Genomic DNA, 14,735 nt, shown 5'->3' with positions numbered 1-14,735 from the left:
TGTGGAAAACTAGCAAGGCAGAGATGGGGGAAATCTCATCACCCATGTGAACCAGCCTTAACGAGGAAAAATCACATGGAACATACTGGAGATAAGTAGAAGAGCAACGTGGGAGACTAATCAGTTCTGCCTAAAGATAAGTGTTCACAGCAATAGAAGGATGACAGACCCAGCCAAGGGGCCCTGCAAGTACATAAGAGATACTGGTGGACTATAAAACTCTATGGTCTCCAGAGAGTGGAATTTATTCCCTTTCCCGAAACAATTAAGTACCATGTCAATCTAGGCACCCAATGCCGAGGATACAGGAGAACTTAGGTATTAGGTCCATCTTTCTTCCACCTGTATTAGACAAAATGACACTAAAAATTAGAACGTACAATGGATGACAAAAAGTGAGGAATACACTACTGACATAACTCTTGGTTTAAAAAGTATACCATAAACGTTAATTAATAATTAATTAAAAGTATACCATCACTAAAGAGAAAATATAAAAGGCCTGGGTTCACCCAAAAAGTTAATTATATGCCCTCTGAATAAAAGATGTTTGGTTGGATACCTTTAAAAGACCATCGAAAGCCCTCAACTGTTAGTGTACAAAAGGGCTAAAGATAATAAGCCTAACTACTAACAGATATATCTCGGATATAAGCAGAAACCAATATCCAACAGAGGTGGTGGTGAAGCTACAAATTATGTCAAACAGGAGGTATCAACTCCTAGAGAGCAAGGATAGGCGACCAGAGTGGCAGCACTTAAGATGCCCTGGCAAAAAAATAAGATTGAAAACCGAGGGGAAGAGGTGGAAAAGCCAAGTGGGAAAGTGATCCAGAGGCAAAGGAAACGGAAATGTAATTTACTAAAGAGAGAATAACGCAGAACTTTGGTTTACAGGGTGCTCTCAAAACTACATTAGAAAACTATGAGAACACCAGACTAGAGGGACCGGGACTGAAGAGAAAAACTAAGTCCCCAAGAGTCTTAACACCAAAACCTCCCAGAATAAAAAGGAATAGAATCTAACTATTCCTCCGGGTAAACCGAGAAAAGCTACAGTGCGCAGAAGTTGGCTCTAAGATGCTCAGTCCCAAGACTAGCGACAGGCGTGAAAACGTAAAGATGGTCAGGATGGGAAACATCAGCGCGGCGCGGGAGCTCCAGCGGACAGGCAGGCAGGGACAGAGGTGGGAGAGAAAACCACACCCTCTAGGGCAGAAACCCGAAGCGGGGGAGGGGAAGGCGCCCCCTGGGGTTGGGTGGGGCCAGGCCAACTACGCCTGGGGTAGGCAGGAAGAAGCACAGGACGGCCCGCACAGAGAGGAAGGAAGGCGCCCGGGCCTGGGCATACTGGGGACGCATGAAGCTGGCGAGGGACGCTTGGCCCGGTCTTCGGAGTGGGCGCTGGGGCAGTATGAAAAGGGTTCGAGGAAAGTAGAGCTGAACCCAGGACTAGAAAACGCACGCTGCCACACTCAGGGCTCTGGAACAGGAAAGGAGAGAGAGGGTGCCAATTACCGCTGCTGTTCTCGCTGGACTCGGGACCAGCCGCCTCCGCCGCCGCCGCTCGTTACCTGCCAATGTGCCTCTTACAAAGCGGCGGCGGCGGCAGAGGCGCCCTGGTTCGTCACGTGACCTCTGCGTCACGCGCGAAGGAGGAGCCACCGCGCGACGCTCGTTCCCGGCCCCTCAGCCCGCCCACAGAGCACGTCGCTTCCTCCAGCCTCCCCCACGCCGTCTAGAGAGACCAACAACGCCGAGGTGCGGTTAGGCACCGGGAAGGAGCAAATAAGGGAGATCTTATAAAACCTCTCGTACTCAGAGTTGTCAAGAGGCTAGTACATACCACGTCCGGAATGCCCACAACTGCAGCTTGTCGCGCTGTGATGACCTCACAAGGCACCACGAGTCGCTCCCCGGCGACCGCCTTCCTCTCATCACGTGATGTGGCGCAACCATTCAAAATAGGCCTAGCTCCCCAAACCTTGCGCGGGGGGAAGGGGGAATACTATCGCCAGCATGTTGCGCAGCGAAAGTACCTACCACCGCAGCCTTTCCCTCGCGGGTTCATAGACCTTGCATTTATTACTTACTGCCAAGGCAAAGCCGTGGGGAAAAACGGACAGTACTGACTTCTGAGACTAATACCAGTGGACGCTGCTTGCCGGGCAATGAACGCGGTTCCCGCTGGGAGATGTAGTCCCGGCGGGGGATGGGGTTTCGCTACTAGGTTCCCGGTCTCGCGCTCTGCTCCGCCCTCTGCGCGGGAAAACGCCAACGGCTAGCCCAGGTGCAGCATCGTGGAGCTGCAAGCTTCAATAGGAACTTTCCCAGGGCAGATGGGCCTCAGGGCTTCTGTTTTATTAAATGTGGGCCTTGGATTCTTTTACCAAGTCTCTTATGCGTAAACTGATTAACATTAATTGATTGTTTACTGCATGTCAATACAACAATTTTTTTTAAAGATTTTATTTATTGGGGCACCTGGGTGGCACAGTGGGTTAAAGCCTCTGACTTCCGCTCGTGTAGTGAACTCAGGGTCCTGGGATCAAGCCCCGCATCGGGCTCTCTGCTCAGCTGTGGAGCCTGTTTCCCTTTCTCCCTCTCTGCTTGCCTCTCTGCCTACTTGTGATCTCTGTCAAATAAAATCTTAGAAGAAAGATTTTATTTACTTATTTGACAGAGATCACAAGTAGGCAGGGGGCGGCAGGTTCCCCGCTGAGCAGAGAGCCCGATGCGGGGGCTCGATCCTAAGACCCTGGGATCACGACCCGAGCCGAAGGCAGAGGCTTTGATCCACTGAGCCACCCAAGTGCCCCTCAATACAACAATTTTTACTAAATCTTATAATAAATCCTTTGAGGCAGGGATTGCTCCCTGTAAAGAAAGGCTTAGGGGGCACCTGGCAGACTCAGTCGATAGGGTATGATAGTCTTTATGTTGGTGTTGTGAATTCGTGTTCCACCTTGAGTGCAGAAATTACTTTAAAAATAAAATCTTCAAAAAGGTTGAGAGGTTGAGTTGTTTCTAGCTGAAGAGAACCAAACCAGATCTTCTGTCTCCAAACAATAATCTTCCTCTCGGAAAGATCTTTTTTAACTCCAGGTATTAAGCATAATTGAAGAGATAATGCTTTATACTTGTGGCATAGTATTTTGGAGTTTTGTGTGTTTTTTTAAGATTTTATTTATTTAGGGACGCCTGGGTGGCTCAGTTGGTTAAGCAGCTGCCTTCAGCTCAGGTCGTGATCCCAGCGTCCTGGGATCGAGTCCCGCATCGGGCTCCTTGCTCAGCAGGGAGCCTGCTTCTCCCTCTGCCTCTGCCTGCCATTCTGTCTGCCTGTGCTTGCTCTGTCTCTCTCTCTCTCTCTGATAAATAAATAAAATCTTAAAAAAAAAAGAACATTTAAAAAGATTTTATTTATTTATTAGAGCGTGAGCAAGAGCAGGAGCAGGGTGGGAGGCCAGAGGGAGCGGGAGCAGCTGACTTTCCGCTGAACTGAGAGCCTAGTGTGGGGGCTCCATCCCAGGACCGTGAAATCATGATCTGAGAGAAGGCGGACGCTTAGCAGACTGAGCCACTCAGGCGCTCCAGTATTTTGGAGTTTAAAGTATTTTCCCGTTTACTGACCTAGTTAATTCTCAAAGGCAGTATCTCGGGCTGGTTAAGTACACAAACTTTGGCCTTACCTCAATTTGAGCTTCTTTCCTTTGCAATACCACCACTTCACCAGGTAGTGAAAATTAAATGAGATCATGCAGGGGCACCTGGGTGGCTCAGCTGTTTAACTAACGGGCCTTTGGCTCAGGTCATCATTCCAGGGGCTGGGATCAAGCCCCACATTGAACTCCCTGTTCAGCAGGGAACCTGCTTCTCCATCTCTCTCTACCTGCCGCTCCACCTGCTGGTGCTCTCTCAAATAAATAAACGAAATATTTAAAACAAATAAATAAATGAGCTCATGTAAAGTACCTGTTTGGCACATAGTTAAACCCTCAATAAACAGTAGTAATTACTTTCACACCTGGTTTGTACCCTTCCGCCCAGCAGATAAGAAACAAAGGTTGGGTGGGGGTGGTGGGGAGCCTGGGTAGTTTGGTAGGTTAAGCGTCTGCCTTTGGCTCAGGTCTTGATCTCAGAGACCTGGGATGAAGCCCTGCGTGGGCGGGGGGGGGGGTAGTCAATCAATCTCTGTGTCCTCTCTCTCGCACTCGCTTGCTCTTAAATAAATACTTTAAGAAAATAAATAAGGTAGCTATGGTGAGTGCTGTGATAAGTTACAAAAAAAATTTTTTTTAAGTAAGGTGGGAAGGAAATTAGCATTAATTCACTTGTCTTTATGCAGGGTACTATGCTAAATACCAACTAACACCCTAGTTACTAATAGACTGTTGGAGGTTAAATTACTTGATGAATAACAATTGAAACCTTAACAGTCCTTCTCAGTTCAAGGGAAGCCTTTGTTATACATCTGAATTGATCAAAGAATGCTCAGGCTGAAACAAAAATTATCACGACCATTCATGTGTAGATGTATCTTATCTCTCCCTTTTGACAGTGAGCTGGAATTGCGCAGGGTCAGTTCAGTCTTCCTCCTCTTTGTATTCCTGCTTTACAGAACTGTGTGGGAGAGTCAAAGATAAAACCACCCTTGAGACGCAAAGGTTTTAAGCGAAAGAGTACAAGAAAACAATTCTGAAAACAAACGTTGTAACAGAAGCTATCTCTGTAGAGTGGGAAGGAGGGTTTGTGGTCGAGGGTGCTAGTAAAAAGGAACTAATCTAATCTATAACATTTTAATTTTTGCATAAAGAAATACTGGTTTTTTAATTAAAGATAAAAAAAGAGAGACCAAAAAAAAAAAAAAAAAGAGGGGTGTCTGGGTGACTCAATTGGTTGAGTGCCTGCCTGCCTTTGGCTAAAGTCGGGGTCAGCGGGGAGCCTGCTTCTCCTCTGCCTGCCATTCACCCTGCTTGTGCGCTCTCTCCGTCTCAAATAAATAAATTAAATATATATTTAAAAAGAGAGAGAGAGAGGGACCCCTGAGTGGCTCAGTGGGTTAAAGCCTCTGCCTTCAGCTCAGGTCATGGTCTCAGGGTCCTGGGACTGAGCCCCACATCGGGCTCTCTGCTCAGCAGGGAGCCTGCTTCCCCCCTCTCTGTCTGCCTGCCTCTCTGCCTACTTGTGATCTCTCTGTCAAATAAATAAATAAAATCTTTAAAAGAGAAAAAAAGAGTTATGTTAGTTCTGTGACTGATACAAGATATGTCACCTTTCTAGTCCCTCAATTTCCTCTTCTGTTATATTCAAAAACATGTCTTTTCTGTACCAGGCACACTACGCTGGAGACTTTCGATAAATTATCATTTAATCAAGGGAGAAGTCCCACCTTAGATCTAGGATCAGAGATAAAAATAAGGGCATCAAAGTCCTAAAACCTCACTAATAACAGTTATTACCACCTGGATATAATAGAACTATCCTCTCCCAATAGGCTCCCCTAGAGGATATCACTACCATCCATGCCCACCCAGCCTGACTCTGATACATTGAAACTTATTTTACATCCTGTGACTGCAAAGAACATCACCATCCAATTCACTAGTTTTTGTTTAAATATCCTTGGCTGGACTACAATAAGAGCATAATGTGATGGAAAATACACTGGAAAAATCCTCAGAAGCCTGTTTTTTTAAGTCTGTAAACATGGCAGACAATAAAGAAGGTGGGTGAAACCAGATGAAGTCCATCTCAGAGAGACTCAGTAATGGGTAGCTGAGATTTAGGAAGATAAAATCAAAATGTATAAACTCCAAAGCTAATCACTGATTAAGTTCAAATCTAATCTCCTGACTCACAGTAAGTGATCATAATCCGATGCAATATACCTGCAGAAGAATGTGATAACTGAGTGGGAATGGTCTGCATAGAATCTAAAAAAAAAAACAACAACAACAACTACAACAACAAAAAACCCTTAAGAAGCAAAAATGTACACCATGGAGGGAAAAGGATAGCTGGACCACCAGCACGTAGAACATTTTGGTCCCTTTGGCAGATCTCTCTCTTTAGCATATAGAGATGAATGATCCATGACTCTGAACCATAAAAATCATCCAAGATTCCCTTCCTATGGTTCATGTCAAGAGCAACCTTCTAATGAGAATCTGGCTTCTTCAGGCCACCCACTAACTCAGTTGGTGGAGCTTGAGACTCTTGATCTCAGGATTCTGAGTTCAAGCCCCACATTGGACCTAGAGCTTACTTAAAAAATAATAATAAAAATAAACAAGGGGCACCTGGGTGGCACAGTCAGTTAAGCGTCTGTCTCTTGCCTTCAGCTCAAGTCATGATCTCAGAGTTGTGAGAGAAGAACCCCATGTCAGGCTTCATGATCAACGAGGAGTCTGCTGGAAATTCTCTCTCTCCTTTGGCCTTTACCCCCACCCCTCTAGCTCACTCTCTCTCTTTCTCTCTCTCAAGTAAATAAATAAATCATTAAAGTAGTGAAATTCTGCTTACTTTACATGGCATTGCTGAATTCATGCAAGACACTGCCTATGAAAGTCCTCAGAAAATAACTGGAATTTAAGAATCCTAAGGAACTTGGGGCGCCTGGGTGGCTCAGTGGGTTAAGCCGCTGCCTTTGGCTCGGGTCATGATCTCTGAGTCCTGGGATCGAGTCCCACATCGGGCTCTCTGCTCAGCAGGGAGCCTGCTTCCTCCTCTCTCTCTGCCTGCCTCTCTGCCTGCCTCTCTGCCTACTTGTGATCTCTGTCAAATAAATAAATAAAATCTTAAAAAAAAAAAAAAGAATCCTAAGGAACTATTACTACCATGAAAACCATTATTTGATTTCATCAATACTTATATAACCCAAGTCAGTAGTTGAGGTTTGGGTTCTAGAGGAATCCAGGAAGGCCTGAATTCTAGAACAAGGGTCAGCAAACTACAACTCACAGGTCAAAACCAACCCATCTCCAATTTTTCTACAAAGCCTTAACTAAGAATTATTAGCCATTTTCTCTTTTTTCTAAAAGACTTTATTTATTTATTTGACAGATCACAAGTAGGCAGAGAAGCAGGAAAGGCGGGGTTGCGGGGGGGGGGGGGCAGGATCCCTGCTGAGCAGAGAGCCTCATGTGGGGCTCGATCCCAGGACCCTGAGATCATGACCTGAGCTGAAGGCAGAGGCTTACCCCACTGAGCCACCCAGGTGCCCCTCTTTTTTGTTGTTGTTGTTTTAAAGTAAGCTCTGGTCCTGGGATCGAGCCCCACATCAGGCTTTCTGCTTAGCAGGGAGCCTGCTTCCCCCTCTCTCTCTGCCTGCCTCTCTGCCTACTTGTGATCTCTCTCTGTCAAAAAAAAAAAAAAAAAAAAAAAAATTTAAAGTAAGCTCTATACCTAATGTGGGGCTTGAACTCACCTAAGATCAAGAGCCCCATTCGCCATCAACTTAGCCAGGCAGATGCCCTAAAGTCGAATGTTTGTTGTTGTTGTTTAGTTTTGTTTTGTTTTCGGGAGGAGTGGAGCAGAGAGAGAAGGAGAGAGAGAATCTTAAGCAAGCTCCATGCCTACCATGGAGACTGATGTGGAGATCATAACCTGAGGCAAAATTAAGAACCTGGTACTTAACCAACTGATCCACCCAGGCACTTCTTGTTTTGTCTCAAAATAAACTCTATAGTCAATGTAGGGCTGGAACTCTTGGCCCCAAGATCAAAAGTCACATGCTGCAGGTGCCTGGGAAGTTCAGTTAGTTAAGCAGCTGCCTTTGGCTCAGGTTATGATCCCAGGGTCCTGGGATGGAGCCCCACATGTGGCTCCCTGCTCACTGAGGAGCCTGCTTCTTCCCCTCTCTCCTGCTCCTGTGCTCACGCTCTCTCTCTCTCTTAAATAAATAAATAAAATCTTTAAGAAAAAAAAAAAGTTGCATGCTCCCCACACTGAGCCAGCCACCTGCTCCTTATTAGCCATTTTAAAATGGTGCAAAACAGGGCACCTGGGTGGCTCAATCATTAAGCATCTCCCTTCAGCTCAGGTCATGATCCCAGGCTCCTGAGCTCAAGCCCCACATTCGGTTCCCCGCTTGGTGGGGACTCTGCTTCTCCTTCTCTCATTCCCCTGATTGTGTTCCCTCTCACTGTATCTCTGTCAAATAAATAAACAAAATCTTAAAAAAGAAAAAATTCCTTTCCTTTAAAAAATAAAAAAATGCACCCCAAAAATCAAAAGAAGAATATTTCATGGCACAAAAAACTTACCCCAAATTCAAATTTTAGTCTACTAAGTTCCCTTGTAACTCAGCTACAATTATTCACTATGTAGTCTATGGATACTTTCACGCTACAATAGTAGAGTTGAATATCTATAACAGAAACCATGTGGCCCAGAAACCCTAAAATATCTACTGTCTGGACTTTCACACAAAAGTTTGCAATCCCTGTTCTAGAAGATTCTGAGTGACCTTAGGCAAGGTACTTAATCTCATCCTATTAGTTTTATTATTAGTTTTCTCAAGTGCAAAATGGGGATCACAATGCTAGGCTTAAAAAGTTCAATATAATGTGGAGTTTGAATCTTTTTTTTCTTTTCTTTCAAAAGTGATTTTTTTTTTCTTTGAGTAATCTCTACACCCAACATGAGGCTTAAACTCATAATCCAAGATCAAGAGTTGTATGTTCTACTGACTGAGCCATTCAGGTGCTCTTGTGTCTCTTATTTTAATCCTTTTTGACTGTAATTTACAAAACCTACAAGAGGAAATACATACATACATACATATATAAAACTGAAAATGTTTCACAAACCAGTACCTATTCATATATTTATTTACTCTGAATGTTTCAGTATACCCTTCATGTAGCATTCCTTGATAATACCATTTTACATAATCATGGCACATGAACCTGTTATTTTTCATTTTTTTCTATTTCTGTTTTTAAAAAATAGATGGGGGGGTGGGTGGGGCGATGGGTGAAATAGGTGATGGGGGATTAAGGAGTACACTTGTGATGAGAACTGAGTGATGTATGAAATTGTTGAATCACTATATTTACATGTGAAACTAATGCTGTATGTTAACTATATTGGAATTCAAAGAAAAAATTTAAAAATAGGGGCGCCAGGGTGGCTCAGTTGTTGGGTGCCTGACTTTCACTCAGGTCATGATCCCAGGGTCCTGGGATTGAGCCCTGCATCAGGTGCCCTGCTCAGCAGGAAGCCTGCTTCTCCCCCTCCCTCTCCCCTGGCTTGTGTTCCTCTCTTGCTGTGTCTCCCTCTGTCAATAAATGAATAAAATCTTTTTAAAAAATAATAATAAAATAGGAGCTTAGACCTAGTTTGTGGCAACGTGGCTAAATGCACCAAGAAGGCCAGAATCATGGGTAAATAGGGGACCTGTCATGGTGCCTCCCTCAGGAAAATGAAGAAAATTGAAATAATCCAGGAACCCAAGTACACCTGCTCCTTCTGTGGCAAAACCAAGATGAAAAGACAAGCTGTGGGGCTCAAGGGTGGCTCAGATGGTTAAGCATCTGCCTTTGGCTTAGGTCATGATCTCCAGGCCCTCCAATCAAGCCCCAAGGCAGCTTCCCAGCTCAGCGCAGAGTCAGCTTCTCCCTCTCCCTTCACCTCTCCCCCACTTGTGCCCTCTCTGTCTCTTTCAAATGAATAAATAAAATCTTCTAGAAAGAAAGAAAGAAAGAGTGGAAGGGAAGGAAGGAAGAAAGGAAAGGAAGAAAGGGAGGGAGAGAAGGAAGGAAGGGAGGAAGGGAGGAAGAAAGATAGGGGCGCCTGGGTGGCTCAGTGGGTTAAGCCGCTGCCTTTGGTTCAGGTCATGATCTCAGGGTCCTGGGATCGAGTCCCGCATTGGTCTCTCTGCTCAGCAGGGAGCCTGCTTTCCTTCATCTCTCTCTGCTTGCCTCTCTGGCTACTTGTGATCTCTCTGTCAAATAAATAAATAAAATCTTAAAAAAAAAAAAAGAAAGAAAGAAAGAAAAGAGAAGCACTGTGGCTCCTGCATGAAGACTGTCACCAGTGGCACCTGGACAGTACAACACCACTTCTGCCCTCACAGTAAAGTCAGCCATCAAAGGATTGAAGGAGTTGAAAGACCAGTAGAAGCTCCACCATTTCTTTCTTTCTTTCTTTCTTTCTTTCTTTCTTTCTTTCTTTCTTTCTTTTTTAAGATTTTATTTATTTATTTGACAGAGACACAGCTAGAAAGGGAACATAAGCAGGAGGAGTGGGTGAAGGAGAAACAGGCTTTCCATGGAGCAGGTAGCCCGATCCTGGGTTAGATCCCAGGACCCAGGGATCATGACCTGAGCTAAAGGCAGTTGCTTAACAACTGAGCCACCTAGGCGCCCCAAAGCTCCACCATTTCAAACACTGCTAGCCTATAATAAATTGGTTAATTTATGTAACAAAATTAAAAGATTTAAGTACAGTTTTGAATGGCCAAAAATGGGACAATTTGAGCAACAAAATAATGATAGTATTTGATTGATTCAAAGCATAAATATCCATGAGTCAATACTGATATAAATAAATGGAAGCGGGGGACGCCTAGGGGGCTCAGTGGGTTGAGCCTCTGCCTTTGGCTTGGGTCATGGTCTTGGGGTCCTGGGACCAAGCCCCGAGTCGAGCTCTCTGCTCTCCTGGGACCAAGCCCCGAATCAAGCTCTCTGCTCGTGCCTCCCTCTCCCTCTCTCTGCCCACCTCTCTGCCTGCTTGTGATCTCTGTCTGTCAAATAAAAAAAATTAAATAAATAAATAAATAAATGGAAAGGGGGAAGGACAACTGGCCAGGGAGAAGCAAAAGCCCCACTGAGCAAGGAGCCCAGTGTGGGCCTCCATCCCAGGACCCTGAGATCATGACCTGAGCCGAAAGCAGACGCCCAATGACTGAATCACCCAGGTGCCTGGACAAGTGCACAAAAGTCTAAGGAGAAATTGTATATCCATCAAAATATCTATGAATTATTACAGTGGGTTTGTTGTTGTTTCTTTAATTTTCAGTGAATCCAAATGTGTCTTAAGAAACTACTATGGTGTTTGAAAAGGTTCTTTGGTACTTCCATCAGTAGTTGGAGCTTAATTCCCCTCCACCTTGAATGTGGACTGCACCTAATAACTGAAGTCTAACAAATGGAGAATGGAATGAGAAAAATAATAACTTTATAATATAGAGACTTGACAGACACTACCTTAACCAAATGATCAAAGTTACCTGCAGAAAGCATATTGATATCATGAACACCCTGATATGAAGCAATGCAAAGGACACCTCACCTCTGAGGCATTCTTCCCAAAAATCTACCACCTGAGGGATATCAGGAGAAAACACTAGATAAACTCAAACTGAGGAATGTTATACTAAGGAACTCTTCAAATGAGTCAAAAGTCATTTAAAAGAAAAAAAAAAAGGAAAACAGAAACTGAGGGAGATCACAGAGTCTAAGGAGGCATGACAACTAAATGCACTGTGGTATTTTGATTTGGAACCTGGGATTTTATTTTATTTATTTATTTATTTAATTTGACAGAGAGAGATCATAAGTGGGCAGAAAGGCAGGCAGGCAGAGAGGGGGAAGCAGGCTTCCCGCTGAGCAGAGAGCCCGAAACAGGGCTCAGACCCAGATACCATGACCCAAGCTAAAGGCAGAGGCCTTAACCCACTGAGCCACCCAGGCGCCCGGAACCTGGGATTTTTAAAAAAAGGATATTAATGGGAAAAATGAAAATATGCAAATAAAGGTTTAGTTTAGTTAAAAGTTTTGTACTGGTGTTCATTTCCTTTTTTTTGTTCCAGCGTTAATTTCTTACTATGATTTCTTCCATTCAGAGAAGCAAGATGAAGGTACATGGAAATTCCCTTTTCTTTAGGTGTAAAATTATTTCAAAATAAGTTTTAAAAAACCAGCAGGTCACAACCCACTAAACTGATTATTTTGGGTATTTTTTTTTAAGATTTTTAAAAATTTTTTGACAGTGTACTAGCAAGGGGAGCGGCAGGCAGAAGGAGAGTGAGGAGCAGGGAGCCCCATATGGGGATTGATTCTGGGACCTTGGGACCATGACACAAGCCAAAGGCAGACACTTAACCAACTGGGCCACTCAGGTGCCCCTCTTTTTTATTTTTTAAGATTTTTGTTTAAGATTTTTTTAAAGTAATCTCTATACCAAACATGGGGCTCAAATTTACAACCCCAAGGTCAAGAGTAGCATGGTCCACTGATGCCAGCAGGTGCCCCATGATTGCTTGACTCTTTAGTGTATCTAAATCTTCAGATTGAAAAAGACTAAATTAACACAAGTAAAAAGCTAAGAACGTTGGCACATGGTAAATGGACAATAAATATTAGCTATTATCAATATCCCATAATATTGTTAATTTTCTTCTAATGGAGTGTGATGGTGGCTCAGTCAGTTAAGCATCTAGCCACTGAGGCTCTGTGCTCAGTGTGGTGCCTATTTGAGAATTCTTCATCCCTCTGCCCCTCTTCCCACTTGCCCATGCTTGCTCTCTCTCTCAAATAAATAAATAAATCTTTAAAAAAAAATTTTCTGGGCATCTAAGTGCCTCAGTGGGTTAAGCCTCTGCCTTCCATTCAGGTCATGATCTCAGGGTCCTGGGATGGAGCCCTGAATCGGGCTCTCTGCTCAGCAGGGAGCTTGCTTCCCCCTCTCTCTCTGCCTGCCTCTCTGCCTACTTGTGATCTCTGTCAAATAAATAAATGAAACTTTTAAAAAATATATTTTTTTCTTTTCTTCCAGTTTCTTTTTCTTTTGTTCAAAAGAGACTTGCCCTTGGGGCAGCTGACTAACTCAGTTGGTAGAGCATGGGACTCTTGACCTTGGGGTCATGAGTACAAGCCCCATGTTGTGCATAGAGCTTACTTAAAAATAAACTTTGGGGGTGCCTGAGTGGCTCAGTGGGTTAAAGCTGTGAGGGGCGCCTGGGTGGCTCAGTGGGTTAAAGCTTCTGCCTTTGGCTCAGGTCATGATCCCAGGGTCCTGGTATGGAGCCCCACATCAAGCTCCTTGCTCAGTAGGAAGACTGCTTCTCCCTCTCCAGTTGCCCCTGCTTGTGTTCCCTCTCTCACTGTGTCTCTCTCTGTCAAATAAATAAATAAAATCTTGAAGTGGAAAGGAGACACTGATTCAAAGGGTTAAAATAGTACATTACAAACTGTATTTCCATGCTGTCCAAACTGTATTTCCAATGTCCAAACATTGGGGCTGAAATATCCTAATTTCAAAATATACACTTCCTAGCATTAAGATACCAGAAAGAACCTTCAGAAAAAGACCCAGAGGGAAAGGAAAAATATTAATAGTCTAAGCTAGACCTCAAAAACTTCTGCTCACTCTCCATTCCTAAGAACACAGATTCTTGTCTTGCAGATAATAGTTAAAAGTATGTAGGGAGTAAGGAAAGGATGGGGGCATGGGCAAAACGAGTAAAGGGGAGTGGGAGATTCAGGCTTCCAGCTATGGAATTAATAAGTCATGGGGATGAAAAGTACAGTACAGGGAATATAGTCAATGTAATCGTAATAGCATTGTAGGGTGACAAATGGCAGCTACACTTGTGAGCATAGCATGACATATAGGCTTGTCAAATTACCATGTTGTGGGTGCCTGGGTGGCTCAGTTGGTTGGGAGACTGCCTTTGGCTCCGGTCATGATCCTGGAGTCCTGGGATCGAGTCCTACATCAGGCTCCCTGATCCGTGGGGAGTCTGCTTCTCCCTGTGACCCTCCCCTCTCTCATGCTCTCACTCTCTCTCATTCTCTCTCTCTCTCAAATAAATAAAGTCTTTTAAAAAATCACTATGTAGGGCATCTGGGTGGCTCAGTGGGTTAAAGCCTCTGCCTTCCGCTCAGGTTGTGATCCCAGGATCCTGCGATCGAGCCCCGCATTGGGCTCTCTGCTTGTCGGGGAGCCTGCTTCCCTTCCTCCCTCTCTGCCTGCCTCTCTGCCTACTTGTGATCTCTGTCTGTCAAATAAATAAATAAAATCTTTTAAAAAAATCACTATGTTATACACTTGACACTAATGTAACATTGTGTGTCACGTATACTTCAAATTTTTTTTCAATTTTTTAAAAAAGATTTTATTTATTTATTTGACAGAGATCACAAGGCAGAGAGGCAGGCAGAGGGTGGGAAGGGGGGCAGGGAGCAGGAAGCAGGTTCCCTGCTGAGCAGAGATGGTGAGGCGGGACTCCATCCCAGGACCTCGGAACCATGACCCAAGCGAAGGAAGAGGTTTTAACCCACTGAGCCACCCAGGCGCGCCTACTTCAAGATTTTTAAAGTTTATTTATTTATTTAAAATAATCTCTACACTCAACATGGCACTCAAACTCATGACCTCCAAATAAAGAGTCACATGCTTCTCCAAATGAGCCAGCCATATGCCCCAGGAAATAATTTTAAATAAGGAAAACAGTTTTGTAGAAAGTAACATTTCTCACAGCTTTATTTATTTTTTTAAAAAGAGTTGATTTATTTATTTGACAAACAGAAATAATAAGTAGGCAGAGAGGCAGGCAGAGAGTGAGAAGGAAGGAGGATTCCCCACTGAGCAGAGAGCCTGATGCGGGGCTCGATTCCAGGACCCTGGGATCATGACCTGAGCCAAAGGCAGAGGCTTTAACCCACTGAGCCACCCAGGTGCCCCTCACAGCTTTAATTAATTAATTAATTAATCCCACCCCCCACAGC

General features: G+C 44.2%; 1 protein-coding gene across 1 annotated transcript in view; it reads right to left on the bottom strand.

The window, feature by feature from the left end:
• Window positions 1-1,641, bottom strand: part of UBAP2 (ubiquitin associated protein 2) — a 130,654-nt gene extending 129,013 nt beyond the window's left edge. Inside the window, 1 exon segment of the mRNA XM_004765329.3 lies at window positions 1,519-1,641. The gene's annotated coding sequence lies outside the window, so the exon portion shown is untranslated.
• Window positions 1,642-14,735: the final 13,094 nt, after the last annotated feature.

The sequence above is a fragment of the Mustela putorius genome, unplaced genomic scaffold (assembly GCF_011764305.1).
Source record: "Mustela putorius furo isolate JIRA1106 unplaced genomic scaffold, ASM1176430v1.1 tig00001584_pilon_pilon_pilon, whole genome shotgun sequence".
NCBI lineage: Eukaryota > Metazoa > Chordata > Mammalia > Carnivora > Mustelidae > Mustela > Mustela putorius.
This window is presented reverse-complemented; position numbering and strand designations above follow the sequence as displayed.